We start from the raw sequence: 13,993 nt of genomic DNA on the forward strand, positions 1-13,993 counted from the left end.
GAAACATTAAGTTGAAATCTTAATAACACACACATACATATAAACATATATATGTACATACAAACATAATTTCAAATTAGATACCCTAAGGCACATTGGATAGGACATGTTGAATAAATTCTTAATTTGTTTCCTTTACCAGTTTTCAAAATAAGATTGTTTCATAGTACCCTTCAGAGATGAACAGTGAATTTTACTAAGTCTCATTATGAACTCATATATTAAGATATACTTATTATATTTCATTCCATTGTAGTTATTCATCCTTGACCAGTAGGATCCACTTCAATTTGGCCTCTTCAGATAGGCTCTCAAGACTTTTAACATGACCCCAATAATCTTTGATAGTTTTCACACTTAATGGTGTGACAGGATATTCTAGGCTTATTTTGGACATTTCCTGTCCCAAACCTGGACTCAGCCTTTGCTTCAGGAATTCTTTTCAAAGACAAATGGTGTTTAGAGACCATAATCTGGGTACATAGATGTCTGCTTCTTGCTATTGCAATGATTCCCCCACCCTTTTTTGGCATTTACAGTGGGCTAAGTGAAGAAATAGATATTTTTAAATATAAAATATGTTCATTCTGTTATATCCAGTTCAAATTTAGGATCACAGTGTTTTTATGTAACATTGATTTTATGTTTCTTTTATGTCCCATAGTAAAATTTGATTTCCAAAAACACCAACTTATTTGCTTTTTCTCACACTATGCATGCAACAAAATTACACCATTACCAATCAATAACAAAAAATTTGATTAGGGATAATTTAAGTTCCTGTTTTGTTGTTCCAACTTTAAATTTCTTTTTCTTAGTGTATATACTATAAAGGATATACTGTTGAAATAACTGCATGTTCTTTTTAAAGATTATGTTAAATGTTACTTGGAATATGCTTCTCTGTATAGTTATGCCACCAATTCCATATATAATTAAGTTTATTTTATTTATCTTTCATTTTTATGGCATTGTTTTTATATTAAATTTGTTTTATAATTATGCAAATGATTTTATATGGTTCCAACTTTATATATATTTTATTATATACTAGAGGCCCTGTGCATGAAAATTCATGCTCTGGAGGTGGGCATCTATCAGCCTGGCCTGCCCCCTCTCACAGTCCGGGAGCCCTCAAGGGCAGGAGGTGACCTGGTGATCAGGGGAAGGCGACACCGCATCACACCTCTGCTGCTGCCACTGCCAGCAGCGCAAGCCTCGGCCAGCCCTGGTTACCTGAACCTTGGGTGGCCCTGGGTGGCTGGGCAGCCGAGAGCCAAGGCTTGCCTGCGCCTCTGGCCAGCCCTGGGTGGCTGGGCAGCTGCCATCTGAGGCCGGCTTGCACCTCGGGCTGGCCCTGGGTGGCTGGGGGGCTGAGGATACTGGGGGGCTCCGGCGGTCTTGCTCCGCGCCTCCCGCCTCGGCGGGACTGAGGGGACTAGGCACCGCCATCTTGTGGCCGTGGGTGCTGCCATCTTTGAGGGCGTGGCAGTCATTAGCATATTCCCTTCTTATTGGCTGTGGGCGCTGCCATCTTTGCAATGGTGTGAGGGTCAATTAGCATATTCCCTTTTTATTAAATAGGTTATTTATATATATTTTTTTTTATATAAAACAAGTTTTGCCCTAACTGGTTTGGCTCAATGGATAGAGCGTCGGCCTGTGGACTCAAGGGTCCCAGGTTCGATTCCGGTCAGGGGCATGTACCTTGGTTGCAGGCACATACCCAGTGGGGAGTGTGCAGGGGCGGCTGATCGATGTTTCTCTCTCATTGATGTTTCTGGCTCTCTGTCCCTCTCCCTTTCTCTCTGTAAGAAATCAATAAAATGTATTTTTTTAAAAAACACACAAAAAAACAAGTTTCATGAGAAATCTTCCTACTATTTTATCTTTACCACCCTGTTTTCTTCCTCCTGATAGGTAATGGTTTTGTTTATTTTTTAAGGTTTTTTTAAATGATTTTTATTGATTATTAGAGAGCGAGGAAGGGAGAGGGAGAGAGAAAAATTGATGTGAGAGCAACACATTGATCAGCTGCCTCCTGCACGCCCCCCCACTAGGGATAGAGCCTATAACCATGGCTCTTGCCTGGACCCGGAATCAAACTGGCAGCCCTTAGGTGCACAGGACCACACCCAACCAACTGAGCTACAGTGGCCAGGGTGTGTGTGTTAATGTATTTTTATTTATTTTTTTATTGATTTTAGAAAGGAATGGAGAGAGAGAAACATCAATGATGAGAGAGAATCATTGATTGGCTGCCTCCTGCATGCGCCCTATTGGGGATTGAGCCTGCAACCCGGACATGTGCCTTTGATGAGAATCGAACCCAGAACCCTTCAGTCCACAGGCAGATTCTCTATCCACTGAGCCAATCCGGCTAGGGCCAGGGCTTTTTTTTTTTTTTTTAAGGTTTTGAATTTTTCTTTGATTTAAAAAATTAGGCAAGTATGCAGATGAATGAAAGCATACTATTAATGTTTTTCTCCACCTTCCTTTTTTAAAAAAAATAATTTTTTATTGATTTCAGAGATGAAGGGAGAGAGAGAGATAGAAACATCAATAATGAATGATTTGGCTGCCTTCTGAATGCCCCCTACTGGGGATTGAGCCCACAACCCAGGCATATGCCCTGACCAGGAATCGAACTGTGACCTCCTGGTTCATAGATAGTCGCTCAACCACTGACCCAAAATAGCCAGGCATCTCCATCTTCCTTTTTTTTAACAATACATACTGGGCTTGACTGGGAAATACTTTATAGTACTTACATTCTTCATTCCTTGTTAATACTTGTATAGTACTCCACTGTGTATGTGTACCCTAACTAATTCAACCATTTTCCTATAAAGGAAACTGGGTATTTCCAGACTTTTGCTATAACCAACAATGCTTCAATGAATAACTTCTTATATACCTATTCTATATATTTTTTAGTGTTGGTCAGATTCTTGGAAGTGAGATTGCTAGTTGAAAAATCAATGCATATGTATCTTTATTAAATACTGTCAAATTCTGTCTTGTTGGGGTTTTCCATTTTTCACTCCAACAAGCAACATTTGAGAGTGCCACTTTTCTTCAAAAGTGCCTCAATGACTGTGGTGTGTTGTGAAACTTTTGGATTTTTGCCTATTTGTTGGGTGAAAAAAAGTATATCAGTGATTCTTTTTTTTTTTTTTTTTTAATATATTTTATTGATTTTTTACAGAGAGGAAGGGAGAGAGATAGAGAGTTAGAAACATCGATCAGCTGCCTCCTGCACATCTCCCACTGGGAATGTGCCCGCAACCAAGGTACATGCCCTTGACCGAAATCAAACCTGGGACCCTTCAGTCCGCAGACTGACGCTCTATCCATTGAGCCAAACCGGTTTCGGCCTCAGTGATTCTTAATTTGCATTTCTCTTATGAGCAAGGTTGAGAATGTTTGCATATTTAAAATGCACTTGCATTTCTTTTTCTGTAAAATATCTGTTCATCTCTTGCCATTTTTCTGTCAGGTTGTTGATCTTTTATTCTTTTTTAGGAATTCTTTATATATAAGGTTATGACATGTCTCATATAAATTACAACTATTTTTTCACAGTTTCTCATTTGACTTCATACTTTGCTTGAGGTATGTTTTATATTATTTTTTGGCCATACAACAGGTTTTCCTTTTCAGATATTGAGAATTATCAATATTTCACTTTATTGCATTTAGTTTTGACCATTACTAGAAAAAATTTCCCCACCTTCCAATTATAGAACTGACCATAATTTATCTTAGTACTTACATGATTCAAATTTTTATATTCAAATATCTGGTCTTTTTGAAATTTATTCTTGGAACAGATTCAAATTCATTTTCCCTTATGACTACCCAGTTATCTCACCACGTATTAAAAAGGAAGAGTCCATCTCTTCCTCACTTCTTTGAAATATAGCTTTTATTTATGTTAAATTACTGTATGCACTTGGGTCAGTTTCTCAGTTTTCTATTGTAGTCTATTGGTCTTTTATTCACATGCCAATACCAAATGTTAAATTATAAAGGCTTTATAACATATTTTGACATCTGACATGATGCATACCCACCACTTCCAATACTCATCTTTTTCAGGGTTTTGGGCCTTTTTTTGATTTTTAAGTTCCAAATGAATTTTATAATGAGCTTGTGCTTAGAATAGTGTTCTTAATCAGGATTGTTTATCAAGGTACTGTCAGACTTTTAAAAAAAAGATGAACTAAGTCCTACCCCAGACCTAGTGAATCTCTGGATGTTGGCCATGGGTATGTAAATTTTGAAAAAGCTCTTTCAGTTGATTCTGATAATCCCATTAAAATGACTTATAAAGCAGTCCTGAGAGGGAAGTTCATAGCATTACAGGCCTACCTCAAAAACCAAGAAAAACTGGTAATAAATTATCTAACCCTACAACTTAAAGAATTAGAAAGAAAGCAACAAAAAAAAGTCCAGAGTGAGCAAAAGGAAGAAGATAATAAAGATCAGAGCAGAAATAAATGACGTAGAGACCAAAAAAAGAAAAAAGAAAAAAGGTCAGTGAAACCAAGAGTTGATTCTTTGAAAGGATAAACAAGATTGATGAACCTCTAGCCATCAAGAAGCAAAGAGAGAGGATCCAAATAAACAAAATCAGAAATGAAAGAGGCAAAATAACAGACCCCACAGAAATACAAGGGATTGTAAAAAAAATACTATGAACAACTCTATTCCAACAAATTAAACAACCTAGAGGAAATGTACACATTACTAGAAAAATATGACCTTCCAAAACTCAATTAGGAAGAATCAAAAAATCTCAATAGGGCTAGGCCAATAACTAAGGAGAAAAATAAAGCAGTCATCAAAAAACTTCCAACAAACAAAAGCCTGGGGCCAGACGGCTTCATAAGGGAGTTCTCCCAAACATTCAAAGAACTAAAACCTATCCTCCTCACACTACTGCAAAAAATTTAAGAGGAAGGAACACTTCCAAGCTCTTTCTATGAAGCCAGCATTACCCTAATCCCCAAACCAGGTAAAGACAATACAAAGAAACAGAATTATAGGCCAATATCCCTCATGAACATAGATGCCAAAGTTCTCAACAATATTCTAGCAAATTGGATCCAGCATTACATTAGAAAGATTATACACCAAGACCAAGTGGGATTTATTCTGGGTATGCAAGGATGGTACAATATCTGCAAATTAATAAACGTGATACAGCCATAGCCAGTTCAGCTCAGTGGATAGAGCGTTGGCCTGCAGACTAAAGGGTCCCAGGTTTGCTTCCAGCCAAGGGCACATGCCTGGGTTGCGGGCTCATCCCCCCAAGAAGGGGATGTGCAGGAGGCAGCCAATCAATGGTTTTCTCTCGTTATTGATGTTTCTATCTCCATATCTCTCTCCCTTTCTCTCTGAAATCAATAAAATTATATATATACTAGAGGCCCAGTGCATGAAATTCATATATGGGTGGGGCCCCTAGGCCTGGCCGGCGATCAGGGACAATTGGAGCCTACCGGCCAGGTGGAAGGACAGGACTCAGGAGGTTGGCTGCCGGCACCAAGGAGGGAGCCGGACTTCGGCCCCCTGGGAAAGGGGCCGTGTCCGCCACCACCCACCCTGGTTCTCTATCCCAGCCTGGGGTCTGGCCCCTATAGGGCGATTGGGGCCTGCCAGCCAGGGGGGAGGGGGAGGGGAGGGAGGGACTGCAGGAGGCTGGCTGTGGGAGCGCACTTACCACCAGGGGGAAGCTCCTGTGTTGAGTGTCTGTCCCTGGTGGTCAGTGCGCGTCATAGTGACTGGTCGTTCTAGTCATTTGGTTGCTTAGGCTTTCATATATATAGATATTTTTTTAAAAGAAAAAATATATAAAAAAGAAAAATGTGATAAATCACATAAACAAATTGAGAGATAAGAATCACATAGTCATATCAGTTGATGCAGAAAAAGCATTTGACAAAATCCAATACCCTTTCATGATAAAAACCCTTGGCAAACTGGGAATAGAGGGATCATACCTCAACATAATAAAAGCCATATATGACAAACCTACAGCCAACATCTACTCAATGGGCAAAAACTAAAACCATTTCACCTAAGAATAGGAACAAGACAGGGATGCTCACCCTCACCACTCCTGTTTGACATAGTACTAGAAGTACTAGCCATAGTGATTAGACAAGAAGAAGAAATAAAAGGTGTCCAAATTGGAAAAAAAGACGTAAAACTGTCATTATTCGCAGATGACATGATACTCTACATAGAAAACCCTAAAGACTCCATCAAAAAATTATTAGACTTAATAAATGAATTCAGCAATGTAGCAGGATACAAAATTAACACCCAGAAATCTGTGGCATTTTTATATACCAAATAATGGCCCAGTTCACAGATTTGTGCACATTGAAAGGAAATTAATTAGAAGAAATATTTTTATATCACTATTCACCCTTTCTCTATAATAAAAGTGTCAAACAAATTCACGATCTACAATGACAGATCGAAACACACATGTGAGATTGGTGCCAGCAAGAGCTTTTTTATGTATCGCACTTGCACGAGTCAATTTAGCCTTTTATATATATATAGAATAAACTTACTTAATTAGATCTGCTTTCTGATGTAGCTAAACCTTTTCCAGCCCAGTGAAGGACCCCAACTTCTTTTCAGGTAATTGTCAGCAACACAGCAATAAATATCAACACAAAGCAGATTATTATTGTAGATCATGCAGGGAGAGCAAAGGTTCAAATATTTAACTGCAACAGTGTTTTGACTATATTCTGCACAATGAGAAAACCTGAAGTCATTTTCAAGGTCCACCATTTCTTACTACTTTTCAGTCAAGTCACATTTCTAAACTTTCTAAATCTCCATTTTCCGTCTAATGAAAAGAAAATAGGATTCTACCAAGACTCTTATCTACCTACTCCAATTCCTCTGTGAGCATCAAATGAGATGAGGCATGGGAAAATGCTTCACAAACATTTGATTGAACTGTAAAATGTTTGCACCTGGCTATAAAGCAAGTTGGGTTCCTAGGCTTAAGAAACTCCAAGGAGGCTAGTTGCTAGGGAGAAGAAGCCAGGCGTTGCTCTGTGATGTCATTACCCGGCGCCCACAGCCACTGTTTCTGGGCTAGGCTGGGCTGTGGGCCACATTTTATGCCACAGGGTCTCAGTAGCATTGGCTGCGATTTGGTGGGCTGTCACTCCAGGGTGGTGGCAGGGCCTGTGTTCCACTTGGGGGAAGCCGAGTGTTGGTTTGTTGGCACCAGGCCCGCGGTGTCGTTTCTTTGTAAATGGCCAGTGTGTGTCACAGCAGCTCCTGCGTTGAGTACCTGCCCCCTGGTAGTCAGTGCGTGTCATAGCGACCAGTCGGAGGGATACTTAGCATATTAGCCTTTTATATATAGAGACTAGAGGCCTGATGCATGACATTCGTCAAGTTAGCCTTTTATATATATATTTAGCAGTCCAGGAGCCCTGGGGAGTGGGCCTAAGCCACAGTCAGACATCCTTAGCACTGCCATAGAGGCAGGAGGCTCCCGCCACTGCCACTGCACTCGACAGCCATCAGCCAGGCTTGTGGCTTGGGCTGAGCAGTGCTCCCCCTGTGGGAGTGTACTGACCACCAGAGGGCAGCTCCTGCATTGAGCGTCTTCCCCCTGTTGGTCAGTGCGCATCATAGCATCTGGTCTGCCATTCGGTCGATTTGCATATTAGCCTTTTATTATATAGAATTATAAAGGATAGTGAATTTACAGAAAGAGAGATTACAATCCCATTTACCATCGCAACAAAAATATTAAGATACCTAGGGATAAACTTAACTAAGGAGGTAAAAGATCTCTACTCAGAAAACTATAGGACGTTGCAAGAAGACATAAACAAATGGAAGAATATACCGTGTTCATGGATTGGTAGAATCAACATCGTTAAAATGCCCATAACATCCAAAGCAATCTATAGATTCAATGCACTCCCCATTAAAATATCAATGGTATATTTCACAGACCTAGAACAAACTCTCCACAAAAATTCATAAGTAATAAAAAAAAGACCCTGAATAGCTGTAGAAATCCTGAGGAAGAAGAACAAAATAGGAGGGATTTCCATACCAGATATCAAGCTGTATTACCAAGCCACTGTCCTCAAAACTGCCTGGTACTGGCAGAACAGACATATTGACCAATGGAACAGAACATATAATCCAGAAATTGACCCAAGCCACTATGCTCAATCAATATTTGACAAAGTAGGCAAGAATGTACAATGGAGTCAAGATAGTCTCTTCAATAAATGGTGTTGGGCAAATTGGACAGATACATGCAAAAATATGAAACTAAACCACCAACTTATACCATACACAAAAAGAAATTCAAAATGGATAAGGGACTTAAACATAAAGCGGGAAACCATAAAAATATTAGAGGAATCCACAGGCAGCAAAATATCAGACATATGTTGTAGCAGTATCTTTACCGATACAGCTCCTAGGGCAGTGATGGCAAACCTATGACACACGTGTCAGAGGTGACACGCGAACTCATTTTTTTGGTTGATTTTTCTTTTTTTTTTTTATTAGTTAAATCTTTATTTTTCAGATTATTACATTTGTTCCTCTTTTTTCCCCCCATAACTCCCCTCCACCCAGTTCCCACCCCACCCTCTGCCCTTACCCCCCCCCCCCACTGTCCTCATCCCTAGGTGCATAATTTTTGTCCAGTCTCTTCCCGCATCTCCCACACCCCTTTCCCCACCAAGAATAGTCAGTCCATTCCCTTTCTATGTCCCTGATTCTATTATAATCACCAGTTCATTCTGTTCATCAGATTACTTATTCACTTGATTCTTATATTCACTTGTTGATATGGTTGATTTTTCTTTGTTAAATGGCATTTAAATAGATAAAATAAATATCAAAAATATAAGTCTTTGTTTTATTATGGTTGCAGATATCAAAAAATTTCTATATGTGACACAGCACCAGAGTTAAGTTAGGGTTTTTCAAAATGCTGACACGCTGAGCTCAAAAGGTTCGCCATCACTGTCCTAGGGCAATGGAAACTAAGGTGAAAATAAACAAATGGGACTACATCAAAATAAAAAGTTTCTGCACAGCAAAAGAAACCATCAACAAAACAATAAGAAAGCCCACTGCATGGGAGAACATATTTGCCAATGTTATCTCTGATAAGGGTTTAATCTCCAAAATTTACAGTGAACTCATACTTAACCAAAGGAAGATAAACAATCAAATCAAAAGTGTCTATTTAGGGTTTACTACCCTAAATAGACACTTTTTGAAAGAGGACATACAGAAGGCCAAGAAAACATGCTCCAAGTCACTAATTATCCGAGAGATGCAAATCAATATGACAATGAGGTACCATCTCACACCTGTCAGAATGGCTATCATCAACAAATCAACAAACAACAAGTGCTGGAGAGGATGCGGAGAAAAAAAAAGGAACCCTCTTGCACTGCTGGTGAGAATGCAGACTGGTACAACCACTGTGGAGAACAGCATGGAGTTTCCTCAAAAAATTAAAAATGAAACTGCCATTTGATCCAATAATCCCACTTCTAGGAATATATTCCAAGAAATCAGAAAGGATATATGCACCCCTATGTTAATAGCAGCACAATTTACCATTGGTAAGATTTGGAAACAGCCTCAGTGCCTACCAGCAGATGAGTGGATTAAGAAACTGTGGTATATGTTGGGGTCCTGCCCCAGCAGGTCCAGAGGTTCCCAAAGGTGTGGACGGAGTCGGCGAAGAAGGAATGACACGGAGACAGTGTTCAGTTGATCAGCATAGCGAGGTTGTCCCTTTTTTTTTTTTTTTTCCTCCTGTTACATCTGTATTTATACCAGTTGATTTTAATCCTATCCATTCTATTCCAAAGGTTAGGGCATTTGTTATCTCCATTCCAAGGTTGTTCATAGTTAAAATGATTAACTATCCGCCTAGCACTTAGTTAAGGGGTTTTACTGATTCCCTTCCTTAGTCCTGTTAATCCCTAACTCCAGGGAAAAATCCCCACCTGGGGAAGCAACCTTTCCCAGAGAGGTGACCTTGGTTAAAACACATAGCACTAAGAAGGGGAGCAAACATATTAAGAACAGTATGCCATATACCCCAGGTCCCTTGAAACATATGTTGTGCAGATGTTTCTTCCCTGCAGTGACTGTGTCAAGCAGCAAGGATGGACCGGCTTCCGGCAAATTCCCCCTTCTTTATTTTTTAAATGATAGCACATGTAAATCAGTGGCCACTTCTCGGATTGGGTTGTTTAAGACTTGGAAGACCTGTTTGTGACTTTGCCAACAGGTCAGTCCAAGGCTTAACCCTATATCGGCTCCCCACAGGTATACATAATGGAATACTACGCTGCTGTGAAAGGGAAGGAACTCCTGCCATTCACAACAGCATGGACCTGGAGAGCATTATGCTAAGCTAAATAAGCCAGTCGGAGAAAGATAAATATCACATGATCTCACTCACTTGTGGAATATAATGAACAACATAAACTGATGAACAAAAATAGATCCAGAGACAGAAGCATCTAACAGACTATTAAACCTCAGAGGGAAGGCAGGGGAGTGTTGGGGGAGGTGGTTAGAGATTAACCAAAGGGCTTGTGTGCATGCATATAAGCATAACCAATGGACACAGACACAGGGGCATGTGCTGGGGGACGGGGGGCAATGGGGTGAAAAGGAGACATATGAAATAGCTTAATCAATAAAGAATATTAAAAAATAAAATGACTTACAAAGCATAATGTCAAGTTCTATTTCCAGACTACTTTATGATTTGTTTTCCCTTATGTATCTTAGACCTTCCTTAATGACTCCAGTGTGCCCAATTCCCTAAGCCAGAAATCTCTGTAGTCTTCATGCCGTTCTTCCTCTCCCTTTACTCTGTTTTCAGTTGGTCACCAAATCCACACTTTATATAAAAAAATCTGACTTTAAATCCCCATAGCCACTGTCTTTTACCATCTTTCATATGCACTCTTAAGCAGTTTCTTCACCATACAGTCTGTCATCTGCACTGGCTTCACAGGTATTGTTCCCTGAAAACAAGGTCGATCATGTCACTCCTTTGCTGACCTTAGTTGGCTCTCAGGATAAATTCAACCACTTTACCATCAATGGTACAGCCTCTGGTCTCCTTTTCCTCCTTCACCCTATTATTTCATAGCTCGCATTGAATATTGTTATTACAACTGGATTTCTCGCAAGTGGATGGATACCAGACCTAGTGGCACTTTGTATTTAGACTTAGTTTTGTTTGTTTTTTTCATTTAGAATCCACCCCCTCCTCCTTCTGCCCGTAAGCTTTCAGTATTTGAGATGCAGTTCAAAAGGCATCTCTTTGATAAAGCTTTTTTTTTTAAGACTATGTCAGAATTTGTTGCCCCAACCTCTTTATTCTAGCAAAACTTTATTATTTGTATCTTTATAATGTGATTTATGTAAGTCTCTAATCTCCCAGGAATTTCACACTTTCAACATCAACCAGACTGTGAGCTTTTCATGTTTTCCAGCCTCTAGCACAGTGCACAGGATATAGCAAGCACTCAAATGTTTGTTCAGTGAATACAAACAAATAAAGCTTCATTAGTCTGTACCAGTGAAACAGAAATAAGACATGGCAGTGGCCAGCTTGTTCTCCTATTTAGAACTCTCATTCTTTGGACTTTTTGTAGTCAGCCTTCCTAGACTTTGTTCTCTGTTCAGGGCAATCCCTTACTCTTTGAAGGTTCATGTGCAATACCTATCGTGATAAATGAGATACCCATCTTTACTTTTATATCTACCTATTTATGAACTTCTGTCTTGGTCCTAAAATAGATGCTGCTTTAAAGAAGAAAGTGCAACAATTGAGTCTTTAGTGGTGGCATAATTAGTCTGTGGGATAGGTGTAAATCATATAGAGATAATTACCAGTAATATTGGAAAGGATCTGTTTGATCATTTAATTCTTTTACAATTCTGTACATGATGAAGTACTAATTTAAATGATGATTGTAGGCAGAAGATTAAGTGCTATGGGAGCCAAGTTGTTTTATAACGATAGTAATTATTTTGTTTTTTCCCCCCCTCAACTCTATGACTATGTTGTAATCTCTCAGACAATCAAATGTGATAACATGAAAAAAGGGAAGGAATCATATTAAAAAAGAACTAAGCACAACTTCTTAGTACGAGGGTATCAAATATTGGAGTAATTCAGTTTTAAATTTCTAGTATACCATTCTTTTTAAAAGACAGTTTTAAAAGTATAGATTAGGAAAATTAATTACCAAATTATTTGATATATTTTAGTATAAAAACTGAAGCTTTATTTTATTCAAATATAGGAATTCATCTTACGAATTTTAGATATCAAGCTATGTGACTTTTTCATTTGCCAATTATTTTTTTAATTCATTGATTTACATTGAACTGTATTTCATCTTTGAGAATGTTGCAAAAATATTTTCCAAACTATGTAAGTAGCCCTTGATGATGATAAAAAAAATAGTTTAAAAATATTTTAAAGACACTAAAATCAAGTTCTTCACTATCACCACTTTTAATACCAACATTTTGAGGACACTTTTAAGTTCCTTCATCATTTAACCAAGAAAAGGCAACTTTGTTTTGTTTGTGGCTTCAACTTGAAAATACATGTACATACTGTTTAAAAAGCTTTTTGAACTGTGGTCTAAAATTACCTAGTAGAATGGTAGGAGTTTTTTTGTTGTTGTTGTTTTTGTTTTTTTATTCTTTTAGTTTTTTTTTAATATAAGTTTTATATGAGTTAACCCCTTTCATTACATGTGTACCATTTTTTCTATTTCTTAGCCATATATCTAAACATTAAATTAACAAGTGAATTTTATTATGTCAAATATTTTCCCCAGAGGTTTCTTCTTAAAAAAACCAGGCAATGTAAATTAAATGTCCTCATAAAACCAATTGTTTGGGAAACTAATGTGCCATCTTTAAGTCCAATAGTATTTCAAAATATTATTTGAACCAAAAATTGAACCATGCTTTGCAGTATATTTTAAAGAATATTCAAGTAAAAGTTATATCCTTGTGGAGGAGGGCAAAGGGGGGAATAAATGGTGGTGGAAAGAGACTTGATTTTGGGTGGTGAGTGCATAATGCAGTTTGCAGATGATGTGTTATATAGAGTTGCCCACTTGAAACCTTATGGTTTTATTAACTAATATCACCCCAATAGATTCAAATTTTAAAAAAAGATATATTCTTAGTTATTCAAGCTATTCAAATATGCCATTTAACGTTATTTCAAAAAATGTTTTAAAGGAATTCTTTATGAAAATTGAGACTTGAATCTAGCCCTTTTTTATCCTTTCAAAATTGAATGTTTTTAACAATTATGCCTGTGATTGCATAAACTATCAGAAAGGGATTGCTGAAATATTATTATAATACTTTATATATAGAAATATTAGGGAAGGCCTTGTTTACTTCCAATTATTTTAAAATACTGTTTATATGAGTAATGACCTCTAGTATATAAACATGCATGAACTTTTTTGCATGTTAGTTTCTATAGAATATCTAAATGCTAATATTTACACTTATATTTTAATCTATATTTTTTTCTGAAACAATATTAGTAAATTTTGAAATTGTAGAACTGTTGACCCAGTCATACATGTACAGAGCTTGGCCTCTGAGTTAATTAAATATGAGTTAATAATATATTAAAGGAAATTATTGTCCTTATTATAGTTATTAGGTAGTTACTCAAATTATAGCTTCAAAGGAATGCAGAGCATGGAAAACTCAGGATTAAATTATGCATTTGAACCTTAGGCCAGCTTTTACTGTACAGACAGTTTTCTGCTAAGAGAGAAATTGTATGTCATTGAAATTAAATGCTTTTCTGGGATGGAAGGTTCCAGTTTTTAATGAAATTACTGAGTGTGGTGTAGTGAAATGATTAAAATCTGTATTCCGGGAATGTGGC

General features: G+C 37.9%; 1 protein-coding gene across 1 annotated transcript in view; it reads left to right on the plus strand.

Annotated features, from left to right (window-relative positions):
* Nucleotides 1–13,993, plus strand: part of BAZ2B (bromodomain adjacent to zinc finger domain 2B) — a 330,950-nt gene that overhangs the window by 52,588 nt on the left and 264,369 nt on the right. The window lies entirely within an intron of this gene.

This window comes from Myotis nattereri (genome assembly GCF_964212035.1).
Source record: "Myotis nattereri genome assembly, chromosome: 7".
NCBI lineage: Eukaryota > Metazoa > Chordata > Mammalia > Chiroptera > Vespertilionidae > Myotis > Myotis nattereri.